This window comes from Schistocerca piceifrons, chromosome 2 (assembly GCF_021461385.2).
Source record: "Schistocerca piceifrons isolate TAMUIC-IGC-003096 chromosome 2, iqSchPice1.1, whole genome shotgun sequence".
Lineage (NCBI taxonomy): Eukaryota > Metazoa > Arthropoda > Insecta > Orthoptera > Acrididae > Schistocerca > Schistocerca piceifrons.
Genome location: NC_060139.1, coordinates 361,054,153 through 361,069,261, shown reverse-complemented (window position 1 = coordinate 361,069,261; position 15,109 = coordinate 361,054,153). Strand labels below are relative to the sequence as shown.

Genomic DNA, 15,109 nt, shown 5'->3' with positions numbered 1-15,109 from the left:
CAGAAAACATCATTCTTGTGCAACGCAGCTAGCTCTTTATTCGCACGAAGTAATGGCCGCTATCGACAGGGGATCTCAAGTTGATTCCGTATTTATAGATTTCCGGAAAGCTTTTGACACCGTTCCTCACAAGCGACTTCTAATCAAGCTGCGGGCCTATGGGGTATCATCTCAGTTGTGCGACTTGATTCATGATTTCCTGTCACGAAGGTTGCAGTTCGTAGTAATAGATGGCAAGTCATCGAGTAAAACTGAAGTGATATCAGGTGTTCCCCAGGGAAGTATCCTGGGACCTCTGCTGTTCCTGATCTATATAAATGACCTGGGTGACAATTTTAGCAGTTCTCTTAGGTTGTTCGCATATGATGCTGTAATTTACCGTCTAGTAAGGTCATCCGAAGACCAGTATCAGTTGCAAAGCGATTTAGAAAAGATTGCTGTATGGTGCGGCAGGTGGCAGTTGACGCTAAATAATGAAAAGTGTGAGGTGATCCACATGAGTTCCAAAAGAAATCCGTTGGAATTCGATTACTCGATAAATAATACAATTCTCATGGCTGTCAATTCAACTAAGTGCCTGGGTGTTAAAATTACGAACAACTTCCATTGGAAAGACCACATAGATAATATTGTGGGGAAGGCGAGCCAAAGGTTGCATTTCATTGGCAGGACACTTAGAAGATGCAACAAGTCCACTAAAGAGACAGCTTACACTACACTCGTTCGTCCTCTGTTAGAATATTGCTGCGTGGTGTGGGATCTTTACCAGGTGGGATTGACGTAGGACATCGAAAGGGTGCAAAAAAGGGCAGCTCGTTTTGCATTATCAAGTAATAGGGGAGAGAGTGTGGCAGATACGATACGCGAGTTGGGATGGAAGTCATTAAAGCAAAGATGTTTTTCGGCGCTGCGAGATCTATTTACGAAATTTCAGTCACCAATTTTCTCTTCCGAATGTGAAAATATTTTGTTGAGCCCAACCTACATAGGTAGGAATGATCATCAAAATAAAATAAGAGAAATCAGAGCTCGAACAGAAAGGTTTAGGTGTTCGTTTTTCCGGTGCGCTGTTCGGGAGTGGAATGGTAGATAGTTAGTATGATTGTGGTTCGATGAACCCTCTGCCAAGCAGTTAAAGGTGAATTGCAGAGCAGTGCTGTAGATGTAGATGTAGATGTATCTTTGGCACAGAATGGGGTAAAATGTGATGTTGTAAAACTTTTCAATAAATTACCAGATGAAATAAAAGACAGACAGCAGTAATAGTTTCAAAAGTAAATCAAAATCATATCTCGACTACTCCTTCTACACCATAGATGAATTCTTGAATAGGAATAAATAAATCTATAGGTATGTTATACACATTTTGTGCCATTTAAGGGAAGTGGTATGTAATAAAAATTTTAAGCTTAAAAAATAGATCTTGATTCATGTGTGTATTTCTTATGCACTTGACACAGTCCACATCATAATGGATAATGGTCACCATAAGACTGACCAATGGAACATGTAACTAACTAACATAACCCTTTCCAGTGAATGATCGGTTCAGTTGGACCAGAGGACCCTGTCCATTCCTTGTAAATACAGCTCACACCATTATGGAGCCACCACTAGCTTGCACAGTGCCTTGTTGAGAACTTGGGTCTATAACTCTGCGGGCTCAGCATCATACTTGAACTCTACCATCAGCTCTTAGCAAGTGAAATCGAGACTCATCTGACCAGGTCACAGTTTTCAGTCATCTAGGGTCCAACTGATATGGTCACAAGCCCAGGAGGGTGCTGCAGATGATGTCATGTTGTAAGAGAAGGTACTCACGTTGGTCGTCTGCTGCCATCGCCCATCAAAGCCAAATTTTGCTGCACTGTCCGAATGGACATGTCTGTCATGTGTCCCTCATTAATTTCTGCTATTATTTCACACAGTGTTGTTTGTCTGTTGGCACTGACAACTGTACATAAGCGCTGCTGCTCTCGGTCATTAAGTGAAGGCTATCAACCACTGCTGTGTCCCTCGTGAGAGGTATTGCATGAAAATTGGTGTTTGAGTACTTTTGACACTGTGGTTCTTGGAATAGTTAATTTCCTTGTGATTTCCAAAATGGAATGTCCCATGTGCCTAGCTCCAACAACCATTCCACATTCAAAGGCTGTTGATTCCCGTTGTGAGTCCATAATCATGTCAGAAACCTTTTCACGTGAATCACCTGACAATTCTGCCAATGTACTGCCCCTTTATACCTTGTGTACATGATAATATCACCATCTGTATATGTGGATATGGTTATCCCATGACCTTTGACACCTTATTATAAAGGTTGAGGAAAAGTTTGCATATAATTTTTGTAAGAGGGCTCTGCAAGATGTCCCAAAACAAATGACAGACCAGATTCCTCTAACTGTTGATGGATCACATACATATCATCTTACATATTTCATTTAATGTTGTTAACCTTTGTAATTCTAAGATTCAATCAGAATGTGACTAACATGTCCGTAAAACTGATAGCTTCACCCTGAAGACTTCATTTATTAGAATAGTGATTATTGTTACCAAATGCTTTCCTGCACCTTCTAACCTGGGTACACAGTTTAGGTAACAAAAGGCTCATATAGACATAAATACAAGATGTTCCAGAACCTAAGACTCAAACTTGCACATATGGAAAATGATATTAAACAGGGTACTTTGAGCTGAGGACTTAATCATAAGAAACAAATATTTAGTTATTTTATTAACATCATAAACTTAGGAATTACAACAGCTGTTGAAAGTGATGACTACCAGTCTCAATGTATGGCTTACAACATAAAGTGTTGACAAAACTGAATTTCAGGACAAACTGCTCTCACAATAATCTCCACACTGTATGCTTAGAAGTGTAAATTTCATAGACAAGTTGACAAGTGTTTATTGATAAATCTACCCCCACACAATTAAACAATGGAAAATCCAGGATGGAATAATGACATTATTACAAGTAGGATAGAATGCTACTCAGCATACAGTGGAAATGTTAAGTTGCAGCAGGTACAACAAAAAGACCACTAAATAAGTAAGCTTTTGGCCAAGAAGCTATCTTCTGAATTAGACAGAACACTTACACACACACACACACACACACACACACACATACACACACACTCACACACAGGGTGGTCCATCTGAAGTTTCAGACGACATTATCTCAAAAACTATACATCGGGTAAAAATAGTGGGTAAGACAAGTTCGTAAGCTCAAACAGGGACACCAAATGATAGTACACATGACCCGCATCCTCCGCCCCCTTGGGTGGAGCAGGGGGCAACTTTTAAATTGTAAATGGAAACCCCCTAATTTTTATTGCAGGTTTGGATTTTCCATAAAAAAAGTAATCAAGTTTTGTCTGACACATTTTTTAAAACCACTGACAAATGACTCTGAAATCAAGAAAAATTAAAATTGGGGAAGAACTCCGATTTATTTAGAATGATCTGAGAAGGACGTATCAAAACAATACAAAATGTGCACCAATTATTTCATTATGCCAAGTTAGCTATTTTTTTACAAAATCTATCCTACCTGCCACAGTTTTTGACAGAGGTAGGCGGAAAGGTATTAAAATCTGGCTGTGGCACTACCGTGGCCAAACTGCGAACTATGGCTTAGTATAAAGGTCGGTGCAATGCGATCAGATGTCACCTCACTTTCAGATTGTGAACTTCAAACATGAACTGACATAAGTATTTATTTTTATTTATTTATTTGGTCCTGTTGATTACATATTATACAGCCAGTGTACAAGTAATATAGGACAAGTCAATTGATGCAATTACAGTAGTACATGAACATTTATACATCACATTGCACAGACATTGATTTATTTTACAAGAACAATTACTTGCATGCAGTATTAAAGCCTGCATTATGCCAAAAACAGTATAAGTGATCGTTTAAAATAGCAGAATAAGTGACAGTGCATATTTTTAAGCTACTGTCATATATAAGGAAGTAATTATCTTCCTGGTCATGGTTTGAACTGAACACAAGTTTTAAGTGCATTCCTTAAGAAGAGGTTTAAGTGAATGCTCAAGAGAGTGGGATTCATGGGAGTTCACATTTTCTCATAATGAAACAGATAAATTTACATTTTATCACCACAATTTCAGTTAAAATACAAGTAACAGCATCACACTTTATCTTTAAGGGAGTGCTTTTCTTAGGCAGTTTCCCCCACTCTTATACCTTATAACTCTAAGTATTCATTCATTTTATAGAAAGTTTGTACAATGAGGAATAATTTTAGTTTCATTTTGAAAACCCATACATTATTTATTTCCTTTTTTTATATTGATGGGGAGCTTATTGAAGACCTTTATACCTGACTCAGTAACACCCCTATGTACTTTAGTGAGAGTTGCAGAGCCTTGATGAAAATTTTTGACCTATCTTGTGTCATGGTTGTGAATGTCACAATTTTTCTGAAACAGTTCCCTGTTGTTGGCTACAAATAACATCAGTGAGTATATATACTGACCTGTGATTGTAAGTATCTTGAGAGATTTGAAGAGACCTCTGCAAGATGTCCCATTAAGGACCACACATATTAGCCTCACTGCTCGTTTCTGTATTCTGAAGACTTTTTCAACCCCTGCAGCATTTCCCCAGAAGATTATGCCATAGGAGAGAAAAGAATGGAAATATGTAAAATATGACAACAACATTATTTCTCTGTCTACTAACTGATGGAGAGCTCTTAGTGCAAAGCACGATGAGCAAAGTTTCTCGACCAGCTGATCAATTTGTTCTTTCCATCTTAGGTGACTGTCTATCTGGATACCTAGGAATTTTGTATGTGTGGTTTCATTAATTTTGTGATTGTTAACATGTATTTCAAGAGCTTTATTTTTTTTTATTTTTTGTCAGAAACTGTATCATATTGGTTTTTGAAAGATTTAAGGTTAGGCTATTTGCAGTGAACTATTTGTGAACTTGAGTAGAGACTGTCATGGCTGTATCCTGCAGTGTGGAGTTGAGTCCTTTTATGAGGATACTTGTATCGTTGGCAAACATTACTATATTTGCTCTGTTGTTAATTGTGATTGGTAGATCATTAATGTAGATCAGGAAAATTAATGGCCCAAGAATTGAGCCCTGCAGGACTCCATACTTTATATTTCCCCAGTCTGATGTTAATGCTGTTCCTGTCCCCCTTAAGACAACCCTTTGCTTCCTGTTCTGTAAGTATGATTCTAACCAAGTCAAAGATTTGTCTTTAATGCCATAATGTGGAAGCTTTTTTAAGAGTGTGTTGTAATCTACACAGTAAATTATTCTTTAGTGAAACACGGCTCACTATCCTCCTACAGAGATTGTTGATATGATGTTAATTTTAGGTGAATGCCATAAGAATTACGCTGCAGCTGTGGTATTGTATGCGCATTGTTTCCCAAACAGACGACATCCAAACGAAAACATTATTTGAAATTGCACTCAGTGAGCTCGAAATGTATACATGCACCATCCACCTCATCATCCCGAATACAATGACAATGATCCTGAAATGAGTAGTTGTGTGATTCAGAGACAAACTGGAATACCAAAATCAACTATTTTGAGGGTTTTGAAGGCACATTAATATCATCCGTATCATATCACACTGTCACATTCACACAGGCATTAGCATTAAAAGATATGCAAATACATGTGCATTTCTGCCAGTTGGCCTTGGAAATGATAATAGGTGTCAATGATTTTTTTTTAAAATATGTTGTGTTCACCGATGAAGCCACATTCAAAAACAATGGCGAATTAAATCATCACGATTGTCATTATTGGTCTCCTGTCAGTCAACACTGGCACAGACCCATTAACAATGAACACAAATGGTCGTCAATGGTCTGGTCTGGCATTTTAAATGGTTACTTGATAGCACCATATTTTTTTGACCGAAATGTTACTGAGGAATCTTATCTACAGCTTCTCCGCAATGATTTGTTGGAGATTATGGAAGATGTTGATTTAGAAACTAGGCAACAAATGTGGTTCCAACAGGGCGGAGCAGCTCCCTATTATGCTAAAAATGTGCAGAACGTTTTAAATTTACAGTACCCTGATTGGTGGATAGGACGCAGTGGACCAATTCAGTGGCCTCAATGTTCCCATTCCTAACATCTCCTGATTTTTTTCTTGTGGGGTTATTTAAAAAATATTGTTTATGAAAGACAGCCCACAATCCAAAAAGATGTGGAACAACGCATTCGAAGAGTGTGTGCAGCCATATCACGGGATGTGCTGCTCAAAACTGTGGAAAACTTTCGCAGACGATTGACTTTATGCATTGAAGCAAATGGGGATAATTGTTAACAATTTATTCGTGGCTAATTTCATTAATTAAGCACCTCAAATTGTGAGAGGCAAGGGGACTCACACTAATGAAGCACCCCAACATGTGAGATGCATGGGGACTCCCACTAATGAAGCACCCCATGGGAACATCATTCTACTATGTCCATGTCATTGTTCCTGGGTAACGTTAAAAGTAGGATACAGTACATTTTGTACAGAAATAGCTTAATTTGCATAACAAAAGAAATGGGGCATATTTTTTATCAATTTGATGCACCTTTCTCCGATAATTCTAAATAAATCAGAGTTTTTCCCCAATTTTACTTTTTTCTCGATTTCAGTGCCATCTGTCAATGCTTTAAAAAATGTTTCAGACAAAACTTGATTACTTTTTATGCAGAATCCTTAATCTGTAATAAAAAATGGGTGTTTCCATTTTAAGATTTAAAAGTTGCCCCCCATCCCACCCAAGGGGGCGGGTGCTGGATATCACGTGTTGATGTCCCCCTTTGAGCTTATGAACTTGTCTTACCCACTATTTTAACCTAACCACAGTCTCTGGCTGCCCAGGCATGTTTGACAACCAGCTATAAACTGTGAACAGCAATAAACTCTGCCTTGAAAACTTGTCAAGTCAGTCATGTGCAACAATGTGTTTCCATGGGACTGGTTATCGTAAGGCTGTAACATGGCACTTTACTTGTTAATTGATATGTGACAATGAATAGGTTTCCTGCTGAGTTACTCCACTTGCCAGATTTCAGCATGCATATTAAGTAGACCAACACATAGAAAATCTACTCAGTGAGAAGAATAATTCCATACTTTACAGAAAACATGTGGTCACACATAATCTGAGATTACAATAATGCTAGGAGTGTGTTGAATGATGAACATCTACCACTTCTTTTAGACAGGGGATACTGCTGTAACTTCTACCATTTCATAACAGTAAAAATCATCAGGCGTCCCACACCATAATGTGTCTGCTAATGATTAATACTGCTACTCCAGAATTCATTTAAAAACTGGGTACATCACTCTACCATCTATCAGGTTATAGGAATACAAAATGCTACAAGTTATATAGGTCAAATACTGCCTTTCGTGAGTGTAATATAGTATAATTAAGACCAAATGCATTTCACATTATTTTAAAGACTCTCAGTGCTCAATGTAACAATATACTTTTTGTAGTTTTTTCTGGAGGTGGGGACCCAAGGTGGGGACTACTCAGGAGGACATTGTTATCAGGAGAAACAAAATGGTATTCTACGGATCAGAGCGTGGAATTTCAGATACCTAAACTTGGCAGGTAAGTTAGAAAATTTAAAAAGGGAAATGGATAGGTTAAAGTTAGACATGATGGAAATTAGTGAAGCTTAGTGGCAGGAGGAACAAGATTTCTGGTCAGGTGAATACAGGGAGATAAATACAGAAACAAATATGGGTAATGCAGGAGTGGGTTTAATAATGAATAAAATAGGAATGCAGATAAGTTACTGTGAACAGCATTATTGTAGCCAAGGTAGACACGAAGCCCAAGTCCACACAGTAGTATGAGTTTATATGCCAACTAGCACCGCAGATAATGAAGAGACTGAAGAAATATGCGACGTGATGAAAGAAATTATTCAGATAGTTAACGGAGGCAAAAATTTAATGGTCATGGGGGACTGGAATTCAATAGTAGGAAAAGGAAGAGAAGGAAAAGTAGCTGGTGAATATGGGCTGCAGGTAAGGAACAAAAGAGGAAGCTCCTGGTAGAATTCTGCACAGAGCATAACTTAATCATAGCTAACACTTGGTTTAAGAGTCATGAAAGAAGGTTGTATACGTCAAAGAGACCTGGAGATGCTGGAAGGTTTCAGATAGGTTATATAATTGCGAGGCAGAGATTTAGGAACCAGGTTTTAAGTTATAAGACATTTCCAGGGGCAGATGTGGACTCTGACCACAATTTATTTGTTCTGAACTGTAGGTCAAAACTCTTCAATGCAAAAAAGTAGGAATTTAAGGAGATGGGACCTGGAAAAAATGAAAGAACCAGAGGTTGTAGATAGTTTCAGAGGGAGCTTTAGGGAATCACTGACAAGAACAGAGGAAATGAATACAGTAGAAGAAGAGTGGGTAGCTTTGAGAGATGTAGTAATGAAGGTAGCAGAAGATCAAATAGGTAAAAAGACAAGAGCTAGTCAAAACCCTTGTGTAACAGAAGAGACATTGGATTTAATTGATGAAACAAGAAATATAAAAATCCAGTAAATGAAGCAGATAAAAGGAATACAAATGTCTCAAAAATGAAATCAACAGGAAGTGCAAAATGGCTAAGCGGGATGGCTTGAAGAGGAATGTAAGGATGTAGAAGCATGTAACACTAGGGGTAAGACAGATACTGCCCATAGGAAAATTAAACAGACCTTTGGAGAAAAGAGAACCACCTGTATGAATATTAGAAACTCAGATGGAAATCTAGTTGTAAGAAAAGAAGGGAAAGCAGAAAGGTGGAAGGAGTATATAGAGGGTCTATACAAGAGAGGTGCACTTGAGGGCAATATTATGGAAATGGTAGAGGGTGTGAGAAAGGAGATACAATACTGTGTGAAGAATTTGAGAAATCACTAAAAGACTTATATTGAAACAAGGCCCTGGGATAGACAACATTCCATTAGAACTACTGAGAGCCTTGGGAGAGCCAGCCATGACAAAACTCTTCCATCTCATGAGCAAGATGTATGAAACAGGCGAAATACCCTCAGCCTTCAAGAAGAACATAATAATTCCAATCCAAAAGAAATCAGGTGTTGACAGGTGTGAAAATTACCGAACTATCAGTTTAATAAGTCATGGTTGCAAAATACGATAGCTAAATAATTCTTTACAGACTAATGTGAAAACTGGTAAAAGCTGATCTCGGGGAAGATCAGTCTGGATTCCATAGAAATGTTGGAACATGCTAGGCAATACTGACCCTACAACTTACCTTAGAAGATAGATTAAAGAAAGGGAAACCTATGTTTCTATCATTTGTAGACTTAGAGAAAGCTAGTGACAATGTTGACTGGAATACTTTCTTTCAAATTCTGAAGATGGTAGGGGTAAAATAACCAGATGACAGTTATAAGACTCAATGGGCACAAAAGGGAAGCAGTGTATGAAAAGAGAGTCATATGGGGTTGTAGCCTATCCCCAATGTTATTCAATCTTTATATGGAGCAAGCAGTGCAGGAAACAAAAGAAAAATTTGGAATAGGAACTAAAATCTATCGAGAAAAAACAAAAACTTTGAGGTTTGCCAATGACATTGTAATTCTGTCAGAGACAGCAAAGGACCTGGAAGAGTAGTTGTACAGAATAGAGAGTGTCTTGAAAGGAGGATATAAAATGAACTTAAACAAAAGAAAAATGAGGATAACAGAATGTAGTTGAATTAAATCAGGTGATGCTGAGGGAATTAGATTAGGAAATGAGACACTTAAAGTATAAGACGAGTTTTACTATCTGGGAAGCAAAATAACTGGTAATAGTTGAAGTAGAAAAGATATAAAATGTACGAAGGCTACAGCAAAGAAAGAGTTTCTGAAGAAGAGGAATTTGTTAACACTGTGTATAGATTTAAGTGTCAGGAAGTCCTTCCTGAAAGTATTTGTATGGAATGCAGCCATGTATGGAAGAGAATCATGGATGATAAATAGTTTATGCAAGAAAAGAATAGAAGCATTCGAAATGTGGTGCTACAGATTAATGCTGAAGATTAGATGGGTAGATCATGTAACTAACGAGGAGGTAGTGAATAGAATTGGAGAGAAGAAGAATTTGTGGCAAAACTTGAGTAGAAAAAGGGATTGTGCCACAATCGGACTGCTGGCACAGGAAAACGAAGCCCAACTGACGGACATAAACAACATCGACAATGAGCAGATAGACCATTCCATCAGAATCGCCTGATGATGGCGGAAAGGTTATTTGCTGAAATATCGTGGGTCTTCAACGATCACATTTGGCTGAACACCCAAGAGCTCTGGAAACAACACATACACTGGGAAAGCCTCCAATCACATGCTCTTACCACGTTAGTAAAAAAAAACAGTAATCAGAGTAAAGGGTAAAGTGAAACTTAAGGAACATTGCTGGCCCTTCCTTATCAATTATCAAGCTCCACATTTCAGCTGTTGTTAAACTACACATGTACACAACATTGCTTTTATGTCAAAAGCAACTTAAATGAGTTCAGGACCAGATAGACCAGACACCCTAACAATACCGGAGGCAAATTGGACCTTGGTATACTATGACACACTCACAAAGACTGCAGACTCACACAAATTAACATGCTTAATACTTTTTAATAAACTTGTTTTATCTACTTGGATACTGCACTATAATATTTTCAAAGTTCAGTTACATGAATGGTTATTCAAACACCCATTTTATAAGACAGCAGAACTATTTGAAATACACATGACTGACATTAGTATTTAAGGACATTTCTACAAGATGTGGAATTAAGTTGCAAAAACTTCTCTGGAAAAATTATTGTTAATTGTATTGTTAATGTTAAAACCTATTCCACAGGAAGTGGTTAATGGTGAATAAACTGAATATATTTTATTATTATTAGTACTCCTTTTTTTTTTTTTTACTGGGAGATGATGTACCTCATTTGTGCATGAGCACGCTCTTCGTGTGTGTGTGTGTGTGTGTGTGTGTGTGTGTGTGTGTGTGTGTGTGTGTGTCTTTCATAAATTTTTGCTTCACAATGGCAAAGGATCTGGAAGAGCAGCTGAACGAAATGGACAGTATCTTGAAAGTGAAACGTAACAGTCTAATTGATACCAATATCTTACAGTATAAACTGTAAGAAACCAGGACTACAGCTGCGACAGATCATTTGCAACGATGAGTACATGATATTAAATCAAACTTATTCACAGAAACATTTTAAAAGCAGGATATAAAATGAACATCAACAGAAGAAAAATGATGATAATGGACTGTAGTTGAATTAAATCAGGTGATGTTGAGGGAATTAGATTAAGAAATGTGACACTTAAAGTAGAAGATGAGTTTTGCTATTTGAGAAGCAAAATAACTGGTGATTGTCGAAGTAGAGAGGACGTAAAATGTAGACTGGCTAAAGTAAGGTAAGAGTTTCTGAAGAAGAGAAATTTGTTAACATCGAGTATAGGTTTAGGTGACATGAAATCCTTTCTGAAAGTATTTAGATGGAGTGTAGCTACATATGGAAGTGAAACATGGATGATAAATAGTTTAGACAAGAAGAGAATAGAGGCTTTAGAAATGTGGTGCTACAGGAGAATGCTGAAGATTAGATGGGTAGATCACATAACTACATTTGTGTGTAACCTAGGATGAGGATATTACCTAGTTTATGTGATAGTATTCTGTGGTGTCTAGTTGGGTTGTTTTTATGCTCCGTATAGTTTATAAGTTTGAATTATATTCAGTGTCGATTTGGTCATTTATCATGTGTTTCTCTTCTATTACTATCTTTTCGATTTGGAAGTCCTCATGTAACATTTTTCTTACTACTGGATCTGACTATTTTCATGTCTGTTTTCACTGTAGCAGTTTTCTTGGCAGAGGTGTTCTGTGATGTTGAATGGCTGGTGCCATATTTCCAAGCTCTTTTATGTTCTTTACACCTTATTTTAAAAGTTCTACTGATATGCCCTAAGTATAGAGCATCACAACTGGAACTGGAGCTGGTTAATTCAGGATTTTTGGAATATGTCAGTGCCACTTTCTTCTTTTGACATTTCTGTATAGAGTTATTGCTTTAGTATGGTTTTTTCCCCCTAGTTTCTCGAGGATGTTTCCAACTCCGTATGTCAGTCTGTTTTCATATGTGAGTGTGAACCGGCTGTTCTGTTGAGTTTCTGTGTTGCACCCTTATTATTTAGTGGTGGTGTTGTTAGTGTGTGTGTTTGGCATTTGTATGGTCTTTTGTTTTTTTCTGTTTTTTCTGGATTTCCTTATTCAGTTTTGTAACTAGAGATTCTTATTTCCTTATTCAGTTTTGTAACTAGAGATTCTTGATAGCCATTATTTTTGCTGTATGGATTTTTATATCCAGTTCCTTTTTATAGTAGTGTTTCTCAAGTGGTACTGTGTTTATTTTGTGGAACATATATGTGACAGCTGATTCTTTCTGGGTCTTTGGGTGGTTAGACGATTGGTGTAGTGTTGTGTCTGTTGTGGTGTTCTTCCTGTAAATGCTGAATGAGTGTTGGTTATTTTTCTTTGTAATGGATATAGCTAGTAAATTTATGTAGCCTAACTGTTATTTCTCTAAAGTGAACTTTATGTTCTTGTGCAGAGTGTGTAACTCTGTATGTAGTTATCACATCTTATATTCTGGTTCATCTATCAAGCAGAGAATATCATCCATGTATCTCCACCAGTACAGTATATTGTCTTTTCCTGGTACTGTTTCTTTCTTCTGTTTTTACATGAAGATATTTGCTAACTTTTCTGTAATGGGAGATCCCTTTGGTAATCCTTCTTCTTGTAGGTAGAATTCTTTATTGAATTCAAAGTAGCTTCAGGCAGTAATGAGGTGTATAAGTGTGCATATCACTGTTGTGTGTTCCTCTGGTACTGGTAACTGATTTTGATTACCTAGATCTTTTTCTATTATCTTGATTGTTTCTTTGACTGGGATTATGATGTACATGTTTCCTACATCAAATGAGACTAACATAGCTTGTCTGGAATATTTCTTCTGTTTCTTTTTTTTTCAGTGTTCTGTCATTTTCTGTTTTATATAGGTGTGTGAATACATTTAACATATGTCTGGTGAGGATTAATGTGGATGCCTTTCTATAATTTATGACCAGTCTCATGGGAGCCTAACTTTATGAATCTTTAGGTGACTGTTGAGTTTTGAAACATTACGCTTCATATGAGTCATACAAGTATTTGCCTGTCATCAAGTTTGTGTTCTACAATCTTTAATACATTTTCCACTTTTCTGTGGCATCTCTTTGTTGGGTCTGACTTCAGTTTTATGATTTTATTCTGTGATATTAATTCTTATATCTTCTTACTGTATTCTCATTTGTCTGCAAGGAACACTGTGTTCCTGTTCTCTGCCTTGGTTATTGCTATATTTTCTCTGTGTTTCTGTAAGAATTTTCAGAGTTTTTGCATCTGTGGTTTTCTCTTGTTTTATTGTGTCCATGTTTTGTCTCTACGATGCTTTTAATTTCTTTGGGTATTAATTCTCTTGTTAGGCCTATGTTCATGGCACTTGCGGCTTTCTTCTGTTCTTGAAACAGTATGTTCTCAAAGTCTATGATCAAATTTTCTATGTAGTGCTCATTTACTTTTGTGTTGACAGTGTGTTTTAAACTTTTTTTAGTAGCTGTGTTTCTTCATCCTTAAGTTCATTGACTGTGAGGTTTATGAGGCATGGTTAGAAATGATGTGTGTGTCTCTGCCTGTTCTGTTTGGGTCTTTGACTGTATTTAGTATCTTATTCTGGCTTTAGTTTCTTATTGTGTCTTTTATTTAACTGTTCTATGGTATTATAGGTGTATTAATCAACTTTATCTAATATGTAGCCACATAAAAGGCTTGTATATTCCATACACAGCTACGTTGATCTCATTTGATGTAGAAAACACGTACTCCACAATCCTAGTCAAAGAAACAATCTACAATCAGATATTGGTACCACAGGAACAGATAACAGAGATAAGCACACTCCCATACCTTATTACCAACCAAGACTACTCTGAATTCAATAAAGAATTCTACCTACAATTCTTTCCCATTTTGGGAAAGTTAGCAAATATCTTTATGAGCAAAACAGATGAAGGAGTATTCCAGAGAATAGTACCAGGAAAATACAATGTATTGTACTAGTGGAGATACATGGATAATATTCTCTGCTTGGCAGATGAACCAGAACATAAGATGGGACAACTACACACAGAGTTAGTTATACACTCTACACAAGAACATAAAGAGCAATTCAAGAAAGGACACTCAGACCAAATGAACTTCCTATATATATCCAGCACAAAGAAAAATAACCAACATTCATTCAGGAAAAACACCGCAACATAGACAATACTATACCAATCATCTGACCTCCCACAGGCCCAAAAAGAATCAACTCCCACTTTATGCATGCTCTACAGATTAGGGCTTACAACCCAACAAACACGACTGTAACACGGAGTTGTGTGTAATAACTGAGACAGCAAAAAATAATAGATAACAAGAATCTTTCATTACAAAATTGAATAAGAAAATCCAGGAAAACAGAAAAAATCACTATACAGATCCAGAGACCCACACTACCCACAGTAAACACATGTGCAAATAGCACCACCATGACACAACAAGGACACAACAGAGAAACTCAACAGAAAAGCTGGTACACATTCACATATGGAAACAAACTGACACATAGAACTGGAATCATCCTCAAGAAACAAGGAAAAAAAGTCATACTAAAGCATAACTCTATACAGAAATGTCTAATGAAGAAAGACAACAGTGGCAGTATTATGAAAAGGGTAGTTTGCTAGTCACCATATTGAGGAGACATTGAATAACAGACTGGCACAAAAAAAGACTGTTAAACATCTACATCTACGTCCATACTCTGCAAAGCATTGTGAAGCACACGGCAGAGGGTACATGCCAGTGTACCATGTGAGCTTTCAACCACACTGCCTCGTTCTGAAATAGGCAACACACAGTTTTTCACAGTCTAGCCTCAGAGGCCAGAGACAGTAGTCATGT

General features: G+C 37.1%; 1 protein-coding gene across 1 annotated transcript in view; it reads right to left on the bottom strand.

The window, feature by feature from the left end:
• Positions 1–15,109, bottom strand: part of LOC124776986 (xanthine dehydrogenase-like) — a 437,142-nt gene that overhangs the window by 152,613 nt on the left and 269,420 nt on the right. The window lies entirely within an intron of this gene.